At 49.1% G+C, this 10,756-nt stretch overlaps 1 pseudogene; it reads right to left on the reverse strand.

The window, feature by feature from the left end:
* LOC135558083 (piezo-type mechanosensitive ion channel component 2-like) overlaps positions 1 to 10,756 on the reverse strand; it is a 243,148-nt pseudogene that overhangs the window by 148,257 nt on the left and 84,135 nt on the right.

The raw sequence follows: 10,756 nt of genomic DNA on the forward strand, positions 1-10,756 counted from the left end.
GAAAGCTAAGGCCAGTTTCTTCAGGCAGAAATTTGCATCCTGTAGCTCCAACTCCAAAACGTTCTGGGACACTGTGAAGTCCATGGAGAACAAGAGCACCTCCTCCCAGCTGCCCACTGCACTGAGGCTAGGTAACACGGTCACCACCGATAAATCCATGATTATCGAAAACTTCAACAAGCATTTCTCAACGGCTGGCCATGCCTTCCGCCTGGCTACTCCAACCTCGGCCAACAGATCCGCCCCCCCCTCCGCAGCTACTCGCCCAAGCCTCTCCAGGTTCTCCTTTACCCAAATCCAGATAGCAGATGTTCTGAAAGAGCTGCAAAACCTTGACCCGTACAAATCAGCTGGGCTTGACAATCTGGACCCTTTATTTCTGAAACTATCCGCCGCCATTGTCGCAACCCCTATTACCAGCCTGTTCAACCTCTCTTTCATATCGTCTGAGATCCCCAAGGATTGGAAAGCTGCCGCAGTCATCCCCCTCTTCAAAGGGGGAGACACCCTGGACCCAAACTGTTACAGACCTATATCCATCCTGCCCTGCCAATCTAAGGTCTTCCTAAGCCAAGTCAACAAACAGGTCACCGACCATCTCGAATCACACCGTACCTTCTCCGCTGTGCAATCGGGTTTCCGAGCCGGTCACGGGTGCACCTCAGCCACGCTCAAGGTACTAAACGATATCATAACGGCCATCGATAAAAGACAGTACTGTGCAGCCGTCTTCATCAACCTTGCCAAGGCTTGCCAATCACCATATTCTTATCGGCAGACTCAGTAGCCTTGGTTTCTCTGATGACTGCCTTGCCTGGTTCACCAACTACTTTGCAGACAAAGTGCAGTGTGTCAAATCGGAGGGCATGCTGTCCGGTCCTCTGGCAGTCTCTATGGGGGTGCCACAGGGTTCAATTCTCGGGCCGACTCTTTTCTCTGTATATATCAATTATGTTGCTCTTGCTGCGGGCGATTCCCTGATCCACCTCTACGCAGACGACACCATTCTATATACTTCCGGCCCGTCCTTGGACACTGTGCTATCTAACCTCCAAACAAGCTTCAGTGCCATACAACACTCCTTCCGTGGCCTCCAACTGCTCTTAAACGCTAGTAAAACCAAATGTATGCTTTTCAACCGTTCGCTGCCTGCACCTGCACGCCTGACTAGTATCACCACCCTGGATGGTTCCGACCTTGAATATGTGGACATCTATAAGTACCTAGGTGTCTGGCTTGACTGTAAACTCTCCTTCCAGACTCATATCAAACATCTCCAATCGAAAATCAAATCCAGAATCGGCTTTTTATTCCGCAACAAAGCCTCCTTCACTCATGCCGCCAAACTTACCCTAGTAAAACTGACTATCCTACCGATCCTCGACTTCGGCGACGTCATCTACAAAATAGCTTCCAACACTCTACTCAGCAAATTGGATGCAGTTTATCACAGTGCCATCCGTTTTGTCACTAAAGCACCTTATACCACCCACCACTGCGACTTGTATGCTCTAGTCGGCTGGCCCTCGCTCCATATTCGTCGCCAGACCCACTGGTTCCAGGTCATCTACAAGTCCATGCTAGGTAAAGCTCCGCCTTATCTCAGTTCCCTGGTCACGATGGCAACACCCACCCGTAGCACGCGCTCCAGCAGGTGTATCTCACTAATCATCCCTAAAGCCAACACCTTATTTGGCCGCCTTTCCTTCCAGTTTTCTGCTGCCTGTGACTGGAACGAATTGCAGAAATCGCTGAAGTTGGAGACTTTTATCTCCCTCACCAATAGTCTTTTCGGTAAATAACCCACCCAATTATACCTACCTCATCTCCATACTGTTTTTATTCATTTACTTTTCTGCTCTTTTGCACATCAATATCTCTACCTGTACATGACCATCTGATCATTTATCACTCCAGTGTTAATCTGCAAAATTGTAATTATTTGCCTACCTCCTCATGCCTTTTGCACACAATGTATATAGACCCTTTTTTTCTACTGTGTTATTAACTTGTTTATTGTTTACTCAATGTGTAACTCTGTGTTGTCTGTTCACACTGCTATGCTTTATCTTGGCCAGGTCGCAGTTGCAAATGAGAACTTGTTCTCAACTAGCCTACCTGGTTAAATAAAGGTGGAATAAAAAAATAAAAATAAATAAAGCAATAAGCACATTCCTGGCATACTTCAAAATAAAAGTCTGTATTACACTCGGGCATACTTCAAAATAAAAGTCAGTTTTACACTCTGCCATACATCAAAATAAAAGTCAGTTTTACACTCTGGCATACTTCAAAATAAAAGTCAGTTTTACACTCTGGCATACTTCAAAAATAAAAGTCAGTTTTACACTCTGGCATACTTCAAAAATAAAAGTCAGTTTTACACTCTGGCATACTTCAAAAATAAAAGTCAGTTTTACACTCTGGCATACTTCAAAAATAAAAGTCAGTTTTACACTCTGGCATACTTCAAAATAAAAGTCAGTTTTACACTCTGGCATACTTCAAAATAAAAAGTCAGTTTTACACTCTGGCATACTTCAAAATAATAGTCAGTTTTACTCTCTGGCATACTTCAAAATCTTCTTCTCTCAATATAGATCAATGGTAATAGGAGAGAAGAGTAGGGAGACACTCTGGGCTGCATGACCTGGCACCCTATTGACATACTGCACTACGTTTCACCAGAGCACTATGTGGGCCCTGGTCTAAAGTAGTGCACTACCCCATATGGTTTCCCTGAGCACTATGTGTAGTGCACTACCCTATGGAACCTGGTCTATTGTACCCCTGTGCACTACCCACTATGTGGCCCTGGTCTAAAGTAGTGCACTACCCTGCATGTTTCACCAGAGCACTATGTGGGCCCTGGTCTAAAGTAGTGCACTACCATACTGCACTGTTTCACCAGAGCACTATGTGGGCCCTGGTCTAAAGTAGTGCACTACCCCTATGGGCCCTGACATACTGCACTACGTTTCACCAGAGCACTATGGGCCCTGGTCTATTGTAGTGCACTACCCTACTGCCCTGGTTTCACCAGTGCACTACCCTATGGGCCCTGGTCTAAAGTAGTGCACTACCCTGACCTGCACTACGTTTCACCAGAGCACTATGTGGGCCCTGGTCTATTGTAGTGCACTACCCTATGGGCCCTGGTCTATTTCACCAGTGCACTATGTGGGCCCTGGTCTATTGGGCCTACTGGTCTATTGTAGTGCACTACACTATGGGCCCTGGTCTAAAGTTGCACTACCTGTACTGCACTACCCCCTATGGGCCCTGGTCTATTGTAGTGCACTACCCCTACTGGGCACTATGTGGGCCCTGGTCTAAAGTAGTGCACTACCCCTATGAGCCCTGGTCTATTGTAGTGCACTACCCCCTATGGGTCTATTGTAGTGCACTACCCACTATGTGGGCCCTGGTCTATTGTAGTGCACTACCCCTATGGGCACTATGTGGGCCTGGTCTATTGTGCACTACCCCTATGACATACTGCACCCACCAGAGCACTATGGGCCCTGGTCTAAAAGTGTGCACTACCCCTGACATGCACTACGTTTCACCAGAGCACTATGGGGCCCTGGTCTAAAGTTGTACCCCTATGAGTCCTGGTCTGTACTGCACTACCCCAGAGCACTATGGGCCCTGGTCTAAAGTAGTGCACTACCCCTATGAGCCCTGGTCTATTGTAGTTTCACTACACTATGGGCCCTGGTCTAAAGTCAGTGCACTAACATATACGTTTCAGAGTACTAGGGAGCCCTGGTCTAAGCAACTCTAAACAGAATATCTCCCTCAGTCTCAGGCAATGTGTCATGGGATCGGAGGTTAGAGGTCAGAGTTGGCTTACAGGTCAGGGCAAGCATTGAATTTCTCATTGGAGATTCAGACTTATTTGCTCTGTGGGGGTCTAAAACATTTTTCCTTGATGCTGCTCAGATAACAACAATGTTACAGAGAGAGGCCCTGATAAACACAGGAGACCCCTAGAGAGAGTCTAAAGAGTGCAGAGAGAGCCCCTGGAGAAACATTTTCACCCTATGGGCCCTGGTCTAGATCGGTTTGAGGTTAACAGTGGTTTTCAGGTCTAAAGTAGTGCACTAGGCCCTGCAGGAGAGTACCCTATGGGCAAGGCTTTCAGACACTACCCTAAATACCCTGGTCTATGAGCTACCCAGTGCCCTGGTCTATTGTAGTGCACTACCCTAAACCCTGGTCTAAATGCACTACCCTTATGCCCTGGTCTATTGTAGTGCACTACCCTATGGGCCCTGGTCACTGTGCACTTGCCCTAGGGCTCCTGGTTATTGTAGTGCCACCCTATGACCCTGGTTATTGTCACTCTCCATGACCCTGGTCATTTAAACAGTTTCAAGGCCAGAATACCAGGGTCTATTGCACTCAAGGGTGGTCAGTTGTGCATGGTGATGCAGCCAGTCAAGATGCTCTACCCTATTTTGCAGCTGGAGAACTTGCTTGGAGGTTAACAGTGGTTTTTCAGGTAGAGTAGGTTGGCTTGGAGGTTAACAGTGGTTTATCAAGACTACACTAGGTTTGCTTGGAGTTAACAGTGGTTTATCAAGAGAGTAGTATTGGCTTGGGCCCTGGTTAACAGTGGTTTTTCAGGTAGAGTAGGTTGGCTTGGTCTAGGTTACTACCCCTATGAGCCCTGGTTTTGTAGGGAGAGTACTAGGTTGGCTTGGAGTGTTAAGCCCTGGTTTTGTAGGGAGACCCTAGGTTGGCTTGGAGGTTACCACTGGTTTATCAAGGGCCCTGGTAGGTTGGCTTGGAGGTTAACAGTGGTTTAGTTTACAGTCTATTGTCAGGTAGGGTAGGTTGGCTTGGAGGTTAACAGTGGTTTTCAGGGAATGTGTCATGGCTTCGGAGGTTAGACAGTGGTTTTCAGGTCAGGCCAAGTATTGAATTTCTCATTGGAGATTAACAGACTGGTTTATCTGGGAGAAAAGGTTGGCTTGGATGGCTCAGATAACAACAATTTTACAAGTAGGGATAAACACAGGAGAGGAGGTTAAGAGTGGTTTATCAGGAGAGGGAGAGGTTGAGAGAGGAGAGTTAACAGTGAGTTTTTCAGGAGAGAGAGGTTGGCTTGGCAAAGGATTGTCAACAAACAGTTTTTGACAGGGAGAGTGTAGGTCACAGATCATTGGTTGGTGCTAACAGTGGTTTATCAGGGAGAAGTAGGGGCAGTTTCAAGGTTAACAGTGGTTTTTGAGGTAGGGAACTAGGGAAGGGCTTTTGGAGTGTTTTAACACTCATTTTCAAGAGAGTAGGTTGGTTTGAGGTTAACAGTGGTTTATCAGGTAGGGTAGGTTGGCTTGGAGGTTAACAGTGGTTTTTCAGGGAGGGTAGGTTGGCTTGGAGGTTAACAGTGGTTTATCAAGAGAGTAGGTTGGCTTGGAGGTTAACAGTGGTTTATCAGGTAGGGTAGGTTGGCTTGGAGGTTAACAGTGGTTTATCAAGAGAGTAGGTTGGCTTGGAGGTTAACAGTGGGTTTTGTGTGTACCAACAGGGCTGTAGGACAGGGCTGTGGGACAGGGCTGTAGGACCAAACCGTTTCAGAGGGAAGGTAGTTACCAGGGCAGGGAAAGACAGGGCTGTGGGACAGGGCTGTGGGACAGGGCTGTGGGACAAGGATGTGGGAAAGGGCTGTAGGACAGGGCTGTAGGACAGGGTTTTGGGACAGGGCTGTAGGACTGTAGGACAGGGCTGTAGGACAGGGCTGTAGGACAGGGCTTTGGGACAGGGCTGTAGGACAGGGCTGTAGAACAGGGCTTTGGGACAGGGCTGTAGGACAGGGCTGTGGGACAGGGCTGTGGGACAGGGCTGTGGGACAGGGCTGTAGGACCAAACTGTTTCAGAGGGAAGGTAGGTACCAGGGCAGGGAAAGACAGGGCTGTAGGACAGGGCTGTAGGACAGGGCTGTAGGACAGGGCTATTCAGATGCTAGGGGGCTGGAGGTATAGAGGATGAGAGAAGAAGAGATGATGCAGAGGAGAAGTTGACTGAGGAAGTGGAAGGTAAATCAAACTAATAGTGGGGATGAGGATGGAGGGAGGGAATGTGGGAGGGAGGGGAAGGATGATGGGGAGGGAGGGAGTGATTGAGGGAGAGGAACATGAGAGGGAGAGAAGGATGGAGGGAGGGAGGGAATGTGTGGGAGGGAACGTGGGAGGGAACGTGATGGAGGGAGAGATGATGATGAGGGAGGAAAGAAAGATGATGGAGGGAGGGAGGGAACATGAGGAAGGAGGGAGGGATGATTGAAGGATGATGGAGGGAGGGAGATTGAGAAACTTTGGAGACCACCACTGAAGGATGATTGGAGGGAGGGAACATGGAGGAGGGATGATGGAGGGAATGTGGGAGGGAGAGAAGGAGGAGAGGAGGGAACATGGGAGGAATGATTGAGGAGCGAATGTGGAGGGAGGATGATGATTGAGGGAGAGAATGGGAGGGAAGGACATGATGGAGGGAGGGAAAGGAAGGAGGGAGGGAAAGGGATGATGTTTGGGAGGATGGAGGGAATTTGGGAGGAGGACATGATGACTTTAGGGAGGGAGGGACCAGGAGGACAGAAAGCATGGCAGTAGATTAGAAAGACAGGGAAGCACAAAGAGAGGACAGATGATAATCAAGTAGGATGAGAAACCAATAGACCCACCTATTCATACACAGATCAGACCACTACACACGACCACCATACAGACCACTACACAGACTACATACACAGACTGACTTACCACTACACAGCACCACTTACCACCACTGTATGAGACTACCACACAGAGACCACCACACAGACCACCACACAGACTACTACAAAGACCACCATAGGACCACCACCACACAGTGGACCACCACTACGAGATGACCGAGGAGGAGGAAATGGATGAGAGATGACCACCACACAGACCACTACACAGACTACCACACAGACTACCACACAGACTACCACAGAAGACCAGACACAGACCACTGACAGATGGCAGACCACCAATAGATTAGAAAGACAAAAATGAGGAAGCACTACACAGACTACCACACAGAGACCACTACACAGACAGATGATAATCAAGTAGGATGAGAAACCAATACACAGACTACCACACAGACTACTACACAGACTACCACACAGACTACCTACACAGACTACACCACTACCACTACAGACTACCACACAGACTACCAGACCACAGACCACCACAGACTACACACCACCACAGACCACTACACAGACCACTACCACACAGACCACTACACAGACCACTACACAGACTACCATACCACTACACAGACCACTACACAGACCCACTACCACAGACCACTACACAGACTACCACACAGACTACCACACACAGACTACCACACAGACTACCACCACTACAGACTACCAGACCACTACACAGACCACCAGACTACACAGACCACCACACAGACCACCACTACACAGACCACCACTACACAGACCACACACAGACCACCTACACAGACTACCACACATACCACCACTACCCAGACCACTACACAGACTACCACACAGACCACTACACAGACCACTACCCAGACCACTACACACACCACTACTACACAGACCACCACACAGACCACCACACAGACCACCACACAGACCACTACACAGACCACTACACAGACCACCACACAGACTACTACACAGACTACACTACCACACAGACCACCACTACACAGACCACCACTACACAGACCACTACACAGACCACCACTACACAGACCACTACACAGACTACCACTACACAGACCACAGACCACCACACAGACCACCACTACACAGACCACCACTACACAGACTACCACACAGACTACCACACAAGGACACCACTACCCAGACCACCACACAGACTACCACACAGACCACAGACCACTACAGACCACTACCCAGACCACTACACAGACTACCACACAGACTACCACACAGACCACCACACAGACCACTACACAGACCACCACAGACCACTACACAGACTACCACACACACAGACCACTACACAGACTACCACACAGACCACCACTACACAGACCACTACACAGACCACAGACCACACACAGACCACCACTACACAGACCACTACACAGACTACTACACAGACCACCACTACACAGACCACAGACTACACAGACTACCACACAGACCACTACACAGACTACCACACAGACCACTACACAGACCACAGACACTACACACAGACCACTACACACAGACTACACTACTACAGACTACCACACACAGACCACTACACAGACTACCACTACACAGACCACCACTACACAGACCACCACAACACACCACACAGACCACAGACCACACAGACTACTACAGACCACCACTACACAGACTACACACTACACAGACTACCACTACACAGACCACCACTACAGACACCACCACAGACCACTACCAGACACCACACACCACCAGACCACTACACAGACCACCACCACACAGACCACCACACAGACAGACCACACACAGACCACCACAGACCACAGACCACCACACAGACCACCACACAGACCACCACACAAAGACCACCACTACACAGACCACTACACATACTACCACACAGAGCACTACACAGACCACTACACAGACCACCACAGACCACCACACAGACCACTACACACTACACAGACACCACCACCACTACACAGACCACCACACAGACTACCACTACACAGACCACTACACAGACCACCACCACACAGACCACTACACAGACCACTACACAGACCACTACACAGACTACTACACAGACCACCACTACACAGACCACCACTATACAGACCACTACACAGACTACTACACAGACCACTACACAAGACTACCACTACACAGACCACTACACAGACCACCACCACACAGACCACTACACAGACTACCACCACACAGACCACTACACAGACTACCACTACACAGACCACTACACAGACTACCACTACACTACCACCACACAGACCACCACACAGACTACCACACAGACCACTACCAGACCACTACACAGACTACCACTACACAGACCACTACCAGACTACACACACAGACCACCTACCACTACACAGACTACCACTACACAGACCAGACCACTACACAGACCACTACCACTACACAGACCACCACTACCACTAGACTACTACACAGACTACCACCACACAGACCACTAGAGTTTCATCATTTCTCAGTGTGAGAGAAACCCCCTAAATGAGGCATGATATCAGAACCCCAGACCACTACACAGACCACTACACAGACCACCACTATACCACCACACAGACCACTACACAGATCACCACCACACAGACCACTACACAGACCACCACTATACAGACCACCACTACACAGACCACCACTACACAGACCACCACTACACAGACCACTACACAGACTACACTACACAGAACCCCAGACCACTACACAGACCACCACTACACAGACCACCACTACACAGACCACCACTACACAGACCACCACACAGACACCACTACACAGACCACCACTACACAGACCACTACAGTTTCATCATTTCTCTGTGAAATAACCCCTAAATGAGGTAGTTATAATGACAGCATGATATCAGAACCACAGCCCACCCAGTTAATCCCAGGACATAAACATGTCAAAATGAGTTGAACCATTTCTGGGCTCAGAGCCAGTCACCCAGCTCACCTTTAGATTCTGCCAAAAACTCATGTTAGCACCCCAAACTAATGCCCAGGCTTTAGCTCAGTGGGTTAACCTAGTCTAGAGCAGTATCAGGGTTCAACCCCCAGTCAGCTCATCTGTAGATGGTGCTGAATCTCATGTTAGCACCCCAAACTAATGCCCAGGCTTTAGCTCAGTGGGTTAACCTAGTCTAGAGCAGTATCAGGGTTCAACCCCCAGTCAGCTCATCTGTAGATGGTGCTGAATCTCATGTTAGCTCCCCAAACTAATGCCTAGGCTTTAGCTCAGTGGGCTAACACAGTCAGTCACTCAGTCTCACCTGTGGATGGTGCTGAGACTCATGTTATCTCCCTGTATTGACAACTAGTCCTACACTTTAGCTCAGTGGGCTAACACAGTCAGTCACTCATCCTCACCTGTAGATGGTGCTGTCCTGTTTTTGGGACACATCCTTCAGGTCCGTGAGCAGCAGGAAGTGGTCGTGGAAGTAGTGAAGGTGAAGGATACACACCAGGAGGAAGGAGGTGGGGATGAAGATACGTGTGAAGAGCATCGATACGGAGAACTGTTCTAGCCCCAGGTCCTTCAGTCTGGAGAGAGAGGAGGGGAGAGACAGAGACCATACATCATATCTCAACCCCAGGTCCTTCAGTCTGGAGACAGACCACACCATATCTCAACCCCAGGTCCTTCAGTCTGGAGACAGACCACATCATATCTCAACCCCAGGTCCTTCAGTCTGGAGACAGACCACACCATATCTCAACCCCAGGTCCTTCAGTCTGGAGACAGACCACACCATATCTCAACCCCAGGTCCTTCAGCCAGGAGACAGACCACATCATATCTCAATCCCAGGTCCTTCAGTCTGGAGACAGACCACACCATATCTCAACCCCAGGTCCTTCAGTCTGGAGACAGACCACACCATATCTCAACCCCAGGTCCTTCAGCCAGGAGACAGACCACATCATATCTCAACCCCAGGTCCTTCAGTCTGGAGACAGACCACACCATATCTCAACCCCAGGT

This window comes from Oncorhynchus masou, chromosome 17, assembly GCF_036934945.1.
Source record: "Oncorhynchus masou masou isolate Uvic2021 chromosome 17, UVic_Omas_1.1, whole genome shotgun sequence".
Lineage (NCBI taxonomy): Eukaryota > Metazoa > Chordata > Actinopteri > Salmoniformes > Salmonidae > Oncorhynchus > Oncorhynchus masou.